The 11,427-nt window shown below is 42.9% G+C and overlaps 1 pseudogene; it reads left to right on the forward strand.

Moving 5' to 3' along the window:
* The first annotated feature begins 4,034 nt into the window (after positions 1–4,034).
* On the forward strand, positions 4,035–6,648 carry LOC148140978 (uncharacterized; annotated as a pseudogene).
* Positions 6,649–11,427: the final 4,779 nt, after the last annotated feature.

Below are 11,427 nucleotides of genomic sequence, written 5' to 3' on the forward strand. Positions count from 1 at the left end.
GGAGTCCACTAACCCAGGTACACTGATGGTATCTGTCTTCTGGGATTCATTTTTATCCATTCAGCCACACTGGATCTCTTGGGAGCCTGGTATGGTGGTGGGGGTAGTGCAGTAGTAGTAGATGGGTCTACAGGAAGTACTGGTAATCTAAGATAACATCCCCATTCCTCATCTCTATCAGTATCATCCCCCTCTTCAAATAGGGTCAGTATCCCAGAAAGAGGCTCGGGATCCCTGGTAGAACTTAGATTCTCTTGACAGAGCTGCTGCTTTAATCCTTCCTGTTTTTTCTATATCATCCTTGGTCTCTTGACTTTTTTTTTTTCTGTTCCCTTTTTTACCTTCTGTCTACCCACTTGCACTCAGCTTTTAATGTCTTCCAACTTTTGGGAGTTCTATCTGCTGTACATACCCCTAATCCCTCTATACTGACCAATAAAGTATCTTTCCATTTTCTATCAGCTTTATCCTTCCATTCCTTAATTAATGATGATTTTGAGGTGCCGGTGTTGGACTGGGGTGTACAAAGTTAAAAGTCACACAACACCAGGTTGTGGTCCAGCAGGTTTGGTTGGAAGCACACTGGCTTTCGGAGCGTCGCTCCTTCAGCAGGTGGTAGTTGAACCCGATGAGGGAGCGATGCTCCGGGGGCTAGTGCTTCCAATTGAACCTGTTGGACTGTGGCCTGGTGTTGTGTGATTTTTAACTTAATTAATGATATCCACTTTTTTCCACAATTTTTCTTCCAAACTAGATTTACCGCCAACTCATAAGAGGGCACATCCCAGATCCTGTCCAGGGGCCAAATTGTGTTCCCTAATCGTTTGTTAAGTGCAGCACTTCATTTCCATAAATTATTTTCCTGATCAGGTATTCTGTCTCATACTCTGAAGAAGAGTCCTTTTTCCAGCTACATCGAGGGATTGTCCAATTATACTACTTTGCTGTACTAGAAATAAATTTCAATATCGTAGAGGTAAGGAATTTACCGGGTCTGCCCTCCTCCTTCCATTATATCATAATTTCAACCAGCCATATTTAAAGGAGGCAGCTCTCTAAACCAAATCCGTCAGGTAGTGGCAATCATGTCCTTGAGCGTGGTCCCCCGTCCTGACTTTTTCTCTCAAGCACAGTACAGAATAGCCAATGTCACCCTACAGCAATCTAGACAATGTCTTTTTTTAAAAAAGTTTCTTATCTTATAATCCTGGTCCAGGTGGTTCGTTGGATCCCTTTAAGGTACCAGTCTCACTGGGCAAAGGGTAGATTATCTATCTGAACATAATAAGTGGTCTGAGGTAAAATACCTCTGGGCGCCCTAGCCCTCACATTATATTATACTTGATTCAAACTCTCGGTCACTTATTCAGCCCAGAGAAATGGTTCCTATGTTGGGTTCAGAGTCATGGCACCAAAATGTTGACTCACAAAGTTCCGGACCACACAAAAAAGTTTCATTAACCTCTTTATTTTAGCTTTGGTCCGGAGTGAACGTCAGAGGAACAGTCAAGCTCTCACTTGACGGACTCTCGTCAGACCTCTGTGTATGGCATAAAAGCAGTCCAGTTTATAACCCTGATATCTCTCAATCCATACTGTTCACATGAGTCATTAGCAGATAACCAATGTGATTAACGATGCTTCATTGTATAGAGGAGGCAGCCCAAGTCATGGGTGGAGAGTTGGTTAAGCAAGAACAGCTGCAAGCCTTCAGCTAGTCAGACATACATTGTTTCCAAATTTATAGTACATTGTTGTTTCAGGAAAACTTTTAACTATTGCTTGCCCCCAATCCTCTATCAGGTAGGTGCGGAGTATTCTATAAATAGTAGGCAATCAAGGGGACTTGGGGATCCATATATCATGAAATTGTCATAAGTAGGTACAGAAATCAATCAAGAAAGACAAATGAAATAGTGGCCTTTATATCAAAAAGAAAAGAATACAAGGAGATAGAATTATGTTACAGTGATACAAAGCTCTGGTTTGGCCACACCTGCAATGTTGAGAGCAGTCCTCAGCAACTCACCAGAGGAAGGAGATAGTGGCCTTGATGGGAATGCAGGGTAAATTTACTAGAAAGATCTGGATTGCAAGAATTAAATTATAAGGAGAGATTAAACAAAATAGGGTTATATACACAGATGTTTGTAAGCTGAGGGACAATCTGATGAATGTTTTTAAATTTACTGAACACAGGAACTGAGGCAGCAATTGCAATGACAAGTCTAAATCCCCACCTGATCTGCTGCTCAAAAGTCACCTCCATTTCCCTGGTCAGTTTCCCAAGTTTCAAGGAACTCATGTTGCTCCTGAATTATTTGGATTGACTGTGAGAGACCTGAATTAGAGAACCCACCACTCTATTGTCTCCTCTTCCTCTTCCAGAGCTGGTTCACTTCCAATAGGGACTGAAAACCAAGTGAGGAAATGGTGAGTGAAGGAGCAGCTTTTATACAAATTGTATCCCATAATATCCACACCAATCTTCAGGCAGTCTGACTATCCTATGGGCAATCAGAGGTGGAAATTTCCCTTATGGGCGGCACGGTGGCACAGTGGTTAGCACTGCTGCCTCACAGCGTCAGAGACCCGGGTTCAATTCCCGCCTCAGGTGACTGACTGTGTGGAGTTTGCACGTTCTCCCCGTGTCTGCGTGGGTTTCCTCCCACCATCCAAAGATGTGCTGGGTCAGGTGAATTGGCCATACTAAATTGCCTGTAGTGTTAGGTAAGGGGTAAATGTAGGGGTATGGGTGGGTTTCGCTTCGGCGGGTCGGTGTGGACTTGTTGGGCCGAAGGGCCTGTTTCCACACTGTAATCTAATCTAATCTAAATCTTAAACAGCAAGTAAATTAAAGCTTCATCAATATTACCTTTTACAGAGTTTGTATTTAATCACCGGCAATAGCTACTCAATATCATCATAAAGTCCCAAAATGCAATTAAATCCAATCCATAGCAGGTCAGCACTAAGAGTAAATTTTCTACTGGCTTCAGCAGACTCAGCACTAAAATGGTCTCTCTCTCTCTCTCTCTCTCTAGTGTCCTTTTGAACTCTCAAGTCAGCTTCTTGTAACAGCAAAGATGTTTTTCTCTCTGTGTCTGCCCCGCTTGCAAGGGGTAATAAGAATCCATTATAATTGACAGGATCTGACCATTAATTACATGGCTTTTGATAGTACCAAGTTTCATTGCAGGGTCAGAATAAAACACTGTCATTAATTTCACAAGGAAACGGCCATGTCCTGTTCACACAGATTCACCGATGTTAAGGCAAATGTTCTTAATTGCCTTACAGCATCCTATTATCACTTGGTGGGCACAGATGTCTCTATCTTCTGCATTCCTTGAGTTCCCCCCTTTTTATGAGCCTTCCTGCCTGTCTATTTTCTAATGCAGTAAATGTATTCTATAATTCAGCATTACATTTTAGCCTAAATGTTTAAAGACAAGTTTTAAGGCTATAGACTTTCTCAATTTCAGAGGTTAGTGGAATGATTTTGGTGGAATGATTTAAACGGGAGATGCTCAAGAGACCAGAATTTGGAGAAATGCTGAAATCTCAGAGAGCTGTAAGATTGGCAGAAATCATAGAGAAGTGGAGCTGTGAGGCTATGGAGGGACTTGAAAACAAGGATGAGAAATTTAAAAGTGTGATATTATCAGATGGAGAGCAATGAAAGGTCATTGGACACAAAGGGGAGTATTATGTTATGTACAAGACCAGACCCCCTCAAAATATTTCAAGAAAGTAGCCTGGACCCTAACTTTGCTCGTTGTTTTAAGCAGTAAAGTGGTATAAAGTTAAGAGTATGTGGATATTCCAGGAGTGATGCAGCTGGCCCAACCACTTGGTTTTAAACATAACAGAATTTATTTGCAAGATTACCAAATGAAACACAAACAAAAGAGAACAGAATATAGAATAACTTAACCTATCCGAAAACCCAACAAATTATCCCAATTTAATAATCTGTTCCAAATTCCTGCAACAATCCCCATAAACACCCCTTGACACAAAAGGTAAAATCAAACACTGAGAGTTGGCAGAGAGATCCAGCATGGAACGCCTTCTTCCATGTAGCTGTTTCTTTGACCAGCAATCTCAAAATGGACTAACTAGCTGCTATGAGCCTAAACAAACCAGACCAGAGAAAAGCTGAGCTGAGAGAACCGGCCACTCCCCCTTTCATCGTGCAAGTGTTTTTTTGAAAACTTAAAAGCCTTTTTCCTGAGGCAGTATCTGTTAGTTATAATCAAATTGGCTCTAAACCTAGACCTCTTGGAACCTGTGTCTTTATGACTGTTCTGAAAATAAAACTAAGGACAACATAAATTTGTTAAAGGAGCAGCATCATCACAAGTGAACAGGACATAGTGAAAGTCAGGATACAGGCAGCAGGTTTTGAACATGCAATTAATGAGGAAAAAGAAAGGAATTGCAACTGATGCAATCTAGTTCCCCACACTGAGGAATTGTTACACACTATGGATCCTTCTCTAAATGATGAGTCAGCCCCTTCGGCAAAGGAGAATAGACAGTTGGAGGAAATCATGTTCCCTTTTCTTGTTTTACAGAAGGATTGCACTGTACTACATCAGAGAATGCAGAGAGGATAGGCACCGCAGATAGATCCTGACCTTCATCCAAGGGATAATTGCACAACTGTGGGAGGACATCCAGTTCCTTCACAGCATTGCTCAACACAGAGAAGACTGAGCGGTTGAATCATCATTTGGAAATCGGTTGGATCAGGGGAACTTTGACATATCATCAGGTCTGAAACTGGTCAATTGTGTGGAGCCTTCCATCAGAACCAACCTTTCTGAAGGTTCGGCTGTGGGTGATCGGTCAGGGTGAGGCTCCGAATAAGTGTCAGTGGCTCCAAGTGTCGTGAGAACTTCAATTATTCATCAAGCCTCATGAACCATTGACTCATTCCTACAGGGGAGTGGCTGTTCAAGTTGACGTGTTAAAGGAAGACAACACAGGCTTCAAAAATCTCCCACATACAGTGAAACAACTGAATAATGGTTAAAATACGGGCAACTTCCTGGAAGTGAAACAGTTCAAGTGTGTGTTGTGCAAACGAATGTTTGCAAAGATATCGACACTTGTGAGTCATCAGCACATTCACACTGGGACGAAACCATTTGTATGTAAGGTGTGTAACAGGGGCTTCACACAGTTAGCAGGCGTGGTGAAACACCAGCACATTCACACTGGGGTGAAACCATTTACCTGCCCGGTATGTGACAAATCATTCTCAGAGTTATCACACCTCTGTGTTCACCAGCAGGTTCGCACAGGGGAGAAACCCTTTTCATGTGAGGTATGTGACAAATCATTCTCAGAGTCATGGATCCTCCGCAGGCATCAACGCATTCACACAGGGGAGAAACCCTTTGTTTGTGAGGTCTGTGACACATCATTCTCACAGACATCTACCCTCCGCATACACCAACGCATCCATACTGGGGAAAAGCCATTTACCTGTGAGGTGTGCAACAAATCGTTCTCCGATTTATCAACTCTCCGCAGACACCAACGCATTCATACAGGAGAGAAACCGTACAAATGTGAGGTGTGTGACAAGTCGTTCTCAGAGTCATCAACTTTGCGGGTACACCAGCGTATTCATACTGGGGAGAAGCCATTCACATGTGAGGTGTGTGAAAAATCATTCTCAAATTCATCACATCTCCGCAGACACCGACCTGTCCACACAGAGAAGAAACCATTCATGTGCGATGCATGTGACAAATCCTTCTCAGATTCATCAAGTCTCCTGCTCCACCAAAGGATTCACACAGGGGACAAACCATTCAAGTGTGATGTTTGTGACAAAGTGTTCGTAGAATCATCAACTCTCCGTGTACACCAACGCATTCACACAGGAGAAAAACCATTCACGTGTGAGATGTGTGACAAATCATTCTCAGAATCATCAACCCTTCGCAGACACAAACGCACTCACACAGAGGAGAAACCATTCATGTGTGAGGTGTGTGACAAATCATTCTCACAGACCTCAACTCTCCATGTACACAAACGCATTCACACAGGGGAGAAACCATTCATGTGTAAGGTGTGTGACAAATCATTCTCAGATTTATCGAGCTTCCACAGACACCAACTCATTCACACAGAGGTGAAGCCATTCACATGTGATGTGTGTGGCAAATCATTCTTGACTTCTTTGCACCTTCGTAGACACCAACCTGTCCATACTGGGGAGAAGCCATTCTCATGTGATATGTGTGGCAAATCATTCTCAGTTTCATCCAGACTCCTCCGACATCAGAGGATTCATACAGAGGAGAAACCATTCACATGTGAAGTATGTAACAAATCATTCTTGAACTCATTGCATCTCCTGTTCCATCAGAAGATTCATACGGGAAAATGTCCTTTCAGTTCTGAGATTGTGATGAACCTTCCCTGATGTATTTGAACATCTGGAATGCACCAGGATTCACACAGGGGAGAAACTCTTCAAGTGTGATTTTTGTGACAAGGCTTTCACAGTGTCAGTGAAGCTCCTGGTCCATCAATGTATTTACATTGGGAGGAATCCTATCAGTGGGAGTTCTGTTATAAAGCCATCATATAAAATGTTGGACCTCCTGTATCATCAGCAAACTCATCAAGGAACTACCCAACCAAGTTCTTGGCTAGTTTTCACTCAGTCATAGCACTGCAACAGACTTGAAGCATGCAGCAAGGACAACCAGTTGTGTTTATGTCCAGAGCATTAACACAAACTAAACAACATTGTACACAGAGACTGCAAAGGAAAGTCAGAATATTGTCTTTGAATCTGAAGCTTTCAACCAGTTCTTGACTGGGAGAGAGAAAGTGACGGCAGAGTTTGACCACAAGTTATTTCAAAACATCTTTCTCAAACTATTTCTAACTGCTCCAGACTTAGCACAGGATTTGATTTTGCTTTCATAGACATCTCTTGAAAGTGAAGTGCAAGCAAGGGAAGCAGATGAACATCAATGACCTGCTCTCAGGGGCTGCACTCTTTCTGATGTAAGTTGAAGCTGGTACACAGTGTGAAATCTTCCAGATACAACAAGAAGCAACGTCACAATATACTCTGGAAATCATCAACCCAACAGAGAAATTGAATCTGACAGACAGTCACCTTGCTTAATTCAAACAAATTTTGCTACGAGGTGCAACACCTCAAAAGACCAAAAGTAAGAACAGGAATGAGTGACAAAATCAAAGAGAAATGATAGGAAGCCATTATTTCACTTTGGTAATACTGTCAAATCATTGCCAGAGCTGATCCTGGGAAGGCAGTCAGAGTGCAAACATTCAACACACTTATCAGTAATCAGATCAGTTGGTAACATGGGAACTGTGTAGAGAATTTGCCAGTTTGATCATACACAAAGTGCCTTACAGGTCAATACTGCAATCAGAGAAGGTGCTGTTTCAGCAGACAGTTGATGAGGTAAATCTTATGTCAGTAACTAGCAATGTGCTGAATGCCATCATTTCCAAAGGTCATCCTTTCTGTGTGATTTAAACTTTTCATTGTCCCATCTGAATAAAACCTCTTGTTGCAGCTGCTGTCTTTGGTTTCCCTCGTCAACACTTGAGAGAAATTTCTAGTAATGGGAATAGCATTTTTCATCTTTAGAGGTTTTCAAATTGACAACATCAGTGTGGAATGTGTATCCTCTAATGTGTGTGACAGCATATGGGAAGAGGAAGACCCACAGCATCCAAGGCAGGGATGATATGTTGTAGTGGGATCAGCATATCCACAGGAGAAAGAAAGATGGGGAAATGGTTCTTCAGGACAATATGAGTTTGGTGAGTGAGGGCATGGGGGAGCTGGAGAGAAACTGGAGAAAGACTGAGTTCAGGGCTAGGCCAGGCATGTATTAATGGAGGTTTGTCCAAGGTGGGCTTAATGGAAGGAAAGAAAGTGCCATGCACACTAATGGGATTGTTTCAATCTTATTTACCTGAACAGGAAGGTTAATAGTCAGAGAGCAGAGATTTAAGACAATTGATGGAAGGATCAGTGGGGAGCTGAGTAATCTTTTTTCACCCAGAGGGCTGTGAGGGTCTGAACACCTTGACATTGCCCCACCAAATTCCCATAGAGAAGATACAGCAATGAATGGAAACCAGCTTCCTATGTTAGTGGACTGGTCATAAACCAGGATATGGAATTGTTACAATCTCTAAGATGACACAGATTTAGGTAGGGATTTGTCCAGGGTGTCATATTTTTGGTAGTTTTACAAAACGTGTGTTTAGCAGTAAGCGTGGTTGTAGCAGATGGTAGCAGTAGTAGAGAGCAGCAGCAGATAATAACAAAAGTAGACAGCGATGACAGCACTACACAGTATAGAGCTGCTCAGAAAATCAGTTTCATAAATGGATTGGATAAACTCAAACAGGACAATGAAGCTAAAGGAACAGCAGCAACATTTCAGAAGCAACAATTCAAGGGTTAATGGCGCGAGTGCAACTCAGATGTTCCGAATATTAGATTACTTACAGTGTGGAAACAGGCCCTTCGGCCCAACAAGTCCATACAAACCCAAAACCCACCCAGACCCATTCCCCTACACCTAACACTACGGGCAATTTAGAGTGGCCAAATCACCTAACCGGCACAGCTTTGGACTGTGGGAGGAAACCGGAGCACCTGGAGGAAACCCAGACAGACACAGGGAGAATGTGCAAACTCCACACAGTCAGTCACCTGAGGCAGGAATTGAACCCGGGTCTCTGACGCTGTGAGGCAGAAGTGCTGTGCCGCCCATGGACAGGGTTTGAGTTTGATAGTGATTTAACTCAGAAGGGGACTGATATTTCCAAGCTTATGAATGTTACAATAAACTATTAAAAAGAGGAGTTCTGAACATTGACACGTTTTTCGACCTAGACGGGTTCAGGGTGAACCCTGGAGATTGGAATATATGTGAGAAGTTTAGGTTCACCCACCTATAGCGTAGAATAACTTCTCTATGAAGACATTGTCTCATCAAACACTCACAGAGAAGGGACAGCACAGATTTGATACAGAGGCAAGCTCCATCTATACTGTTCCTGGAGTATTACTCACACCCAGATCAGGCTTAAGACTATCCAGCCTCACTCATTCAGATGCTCCTGTATCACTGACCTTAATCAAATTCGATGCTGTATTTCCTCTATACTGGGGAGATGAAATGCAGGCTGGATGAATATGTTTTTAAAAATTGTTCACTAGATGATATAGTCACTGGCTAGGCCAGCAGTTATTGATCAACCAAGAGGGCAGTCCTGAGTTAACCACGTTGCTGTGGGTCTGGAGTAGCATATAGTCCAGTGCTGGTAAGGATGGCAGTTTCTGAAAGGACATTCGTGAGCCAGGTGAAGTTCCTTTTTTGCTCTGACAATTGATAATGGTTTCATTGTCATCACTAGACCCTTAATTCTCGATTTTCACTGAATTCAAATTCCATCATCTGCCAATGGGAGGATCCTAACCCGTCCTCTGGATTAACAGTCCAACAATAATACCACTAAGCCATTGTCTCCCTGTTGCTTTGCAGAACACCTCTGCTCTGTCCGCTAAAATAATTCTGAGCTTCTAGTTGCCTACCACTTCAACAGGCCACTGTGTCCCCAAGACAATATTTCTGTCTCAGATTTACTCCAGTGAAGCTCAACTTAAGCTGGAAGATCAACATCACATCTTCGCTTGGGGACCGTACAGCCTTAAGGACTCAACATTGAGTTTAAAAGTTTTAGAGCATATATCCTTGACCCACCCTTACCTCCCAGGCTAAGTTTCTTTCAGCACAGCCAACACATTTTTACCCACTCATAGACCCCATTATCACTTATCCAGTCCTTGTTCATCCCTAATTTGCTATCAACAATTCTTGCCTGTGTTCTTTCTCTCTGGGCTCAGTTTCCATCCATCCATGCACTCCCTCCGTATACCCCCTTCCCATCACCATATCTCATGTCATCAGCAGGAATATGATCTTTTCTACTGTCAGTTCACAAGAAGGGTCACTGGACTCAAAACATTAACTATTTTCTTTCCACAAATGCTAGCAGGCCTGGTGAATCTCTCCAGCAAAATTTGTTTTTGATACAGTGGGGTAGTGCACTGCAGCTCCATTTCGTAGGAATACAAAGGATTTTCAGATAGAGTCGTAAAGTTGTAGAGATGTACAGCAAGGAAACAGACCCTTCGGTCCAACTCGTCCATGCCGACCAGATATCCCAACCCAATCTAGTCCCACCTGCCAGCACCTGGCCCATATCCCTCCAAACCCTTCCTATTCATATACCCATCCAGATACCTTTTAAAAGTTGCAATTGTAGCAGCCTCCACCACATCCTCTGGCAGCTCATTCCATATACGTACCACTCTCTGAGCGAAAAAGTTGCCTTTTAGGTGTCTTTTATATCTTTCCCCTCTCACCCTAAACCTATGCCCTCCAGTTCTGGACTCCCTCACCCCAGGGAAAAGACTTTGCCTATTTACCCTATCCATGCTCCTCATAAATTTGTAAACCTCTATAAGGTCACCCCTCAGCATCCGACGCTCCAGGGAAAACAGCCCCAGCCTGTTCAGCCTCTCCCTATAGCTCAAATCCTCCAACCCTGGCAACATCCTTGTAAATCTTTTCTGAACCCTTTCAAGTTTCACAACATCTTTCCGATAGGAGTAGATGGTCATTCTGGAGTGTGACTGTACTTATGCAAGTGAGATTAGGATGTTAGTTGATGTGGAGATCACCTATCAGTACCCAGTCTGTTAAAGGTTTCTGGCTCCTGGAGTCAACCCACTTTTCTCCATCAGTTTCACTTCTCCTGACACCTGGGACTTCAAAATTTTTAATGGCTTCAGGAACCCAGGCACAGATAACACTGACACTTGTAACGAGTGACCACTTTAAATCAAACTTTCAAACTGCCGATTTGCAGCGGGTAAGTATTCTAAACACAGCCTTGGCAGTAACCCTTAGATACTGAATCTAACAGAAATGTATAAGTTATTGTCAGCCATGGTCGGTTTCAAAGGCTGAACAGTTTGTACATTTAATGTCTCAGATGTATTTTCAGTGTCTCTTGAAGGGACAAAATCATCAACTCACAGCTCTAAGAGGCTTCTAATTCCAACAGTGTTCCTTCAATGTTGAGCCTATAGCGCCAGCACAAATTCGAACACGTTTCTCTGATTGACGGTAACTGTATATCCAAAGACCTTCTGTACAATGAACTAGCCACTAGGTCATGACTTCCTGGGCGCCCATATGTCTGCTACAGGGATACCTGTTGGTGAAATAAGGTCACAGACATTGACACTGACAATGCGTCAGGGAAGACTGTTGCTGACAGCCCTAACCTCTGCAGACTTACTGTTTGGAAGAAGCGAGCAGAAATTGA

This window comes from Chiloscyllium plagiosum, unplaced genomic scaffold (assembly GCF_037043375.1).
Source record: "Chiloscyllium plagiosum isolate Xiang-an unplaced genomic scaffold, Cpla_swu_hap1 HiC_scaffold_35, whole genome shotgun sequence".
Taxonomy (NCBI): Eukaryota; Metazoa; Chordata; class Chondrichthyes; order Orectolobiformes; family Hemiscylliidae; genus Chiloscyllium; species Chiloscyllium plagiosum.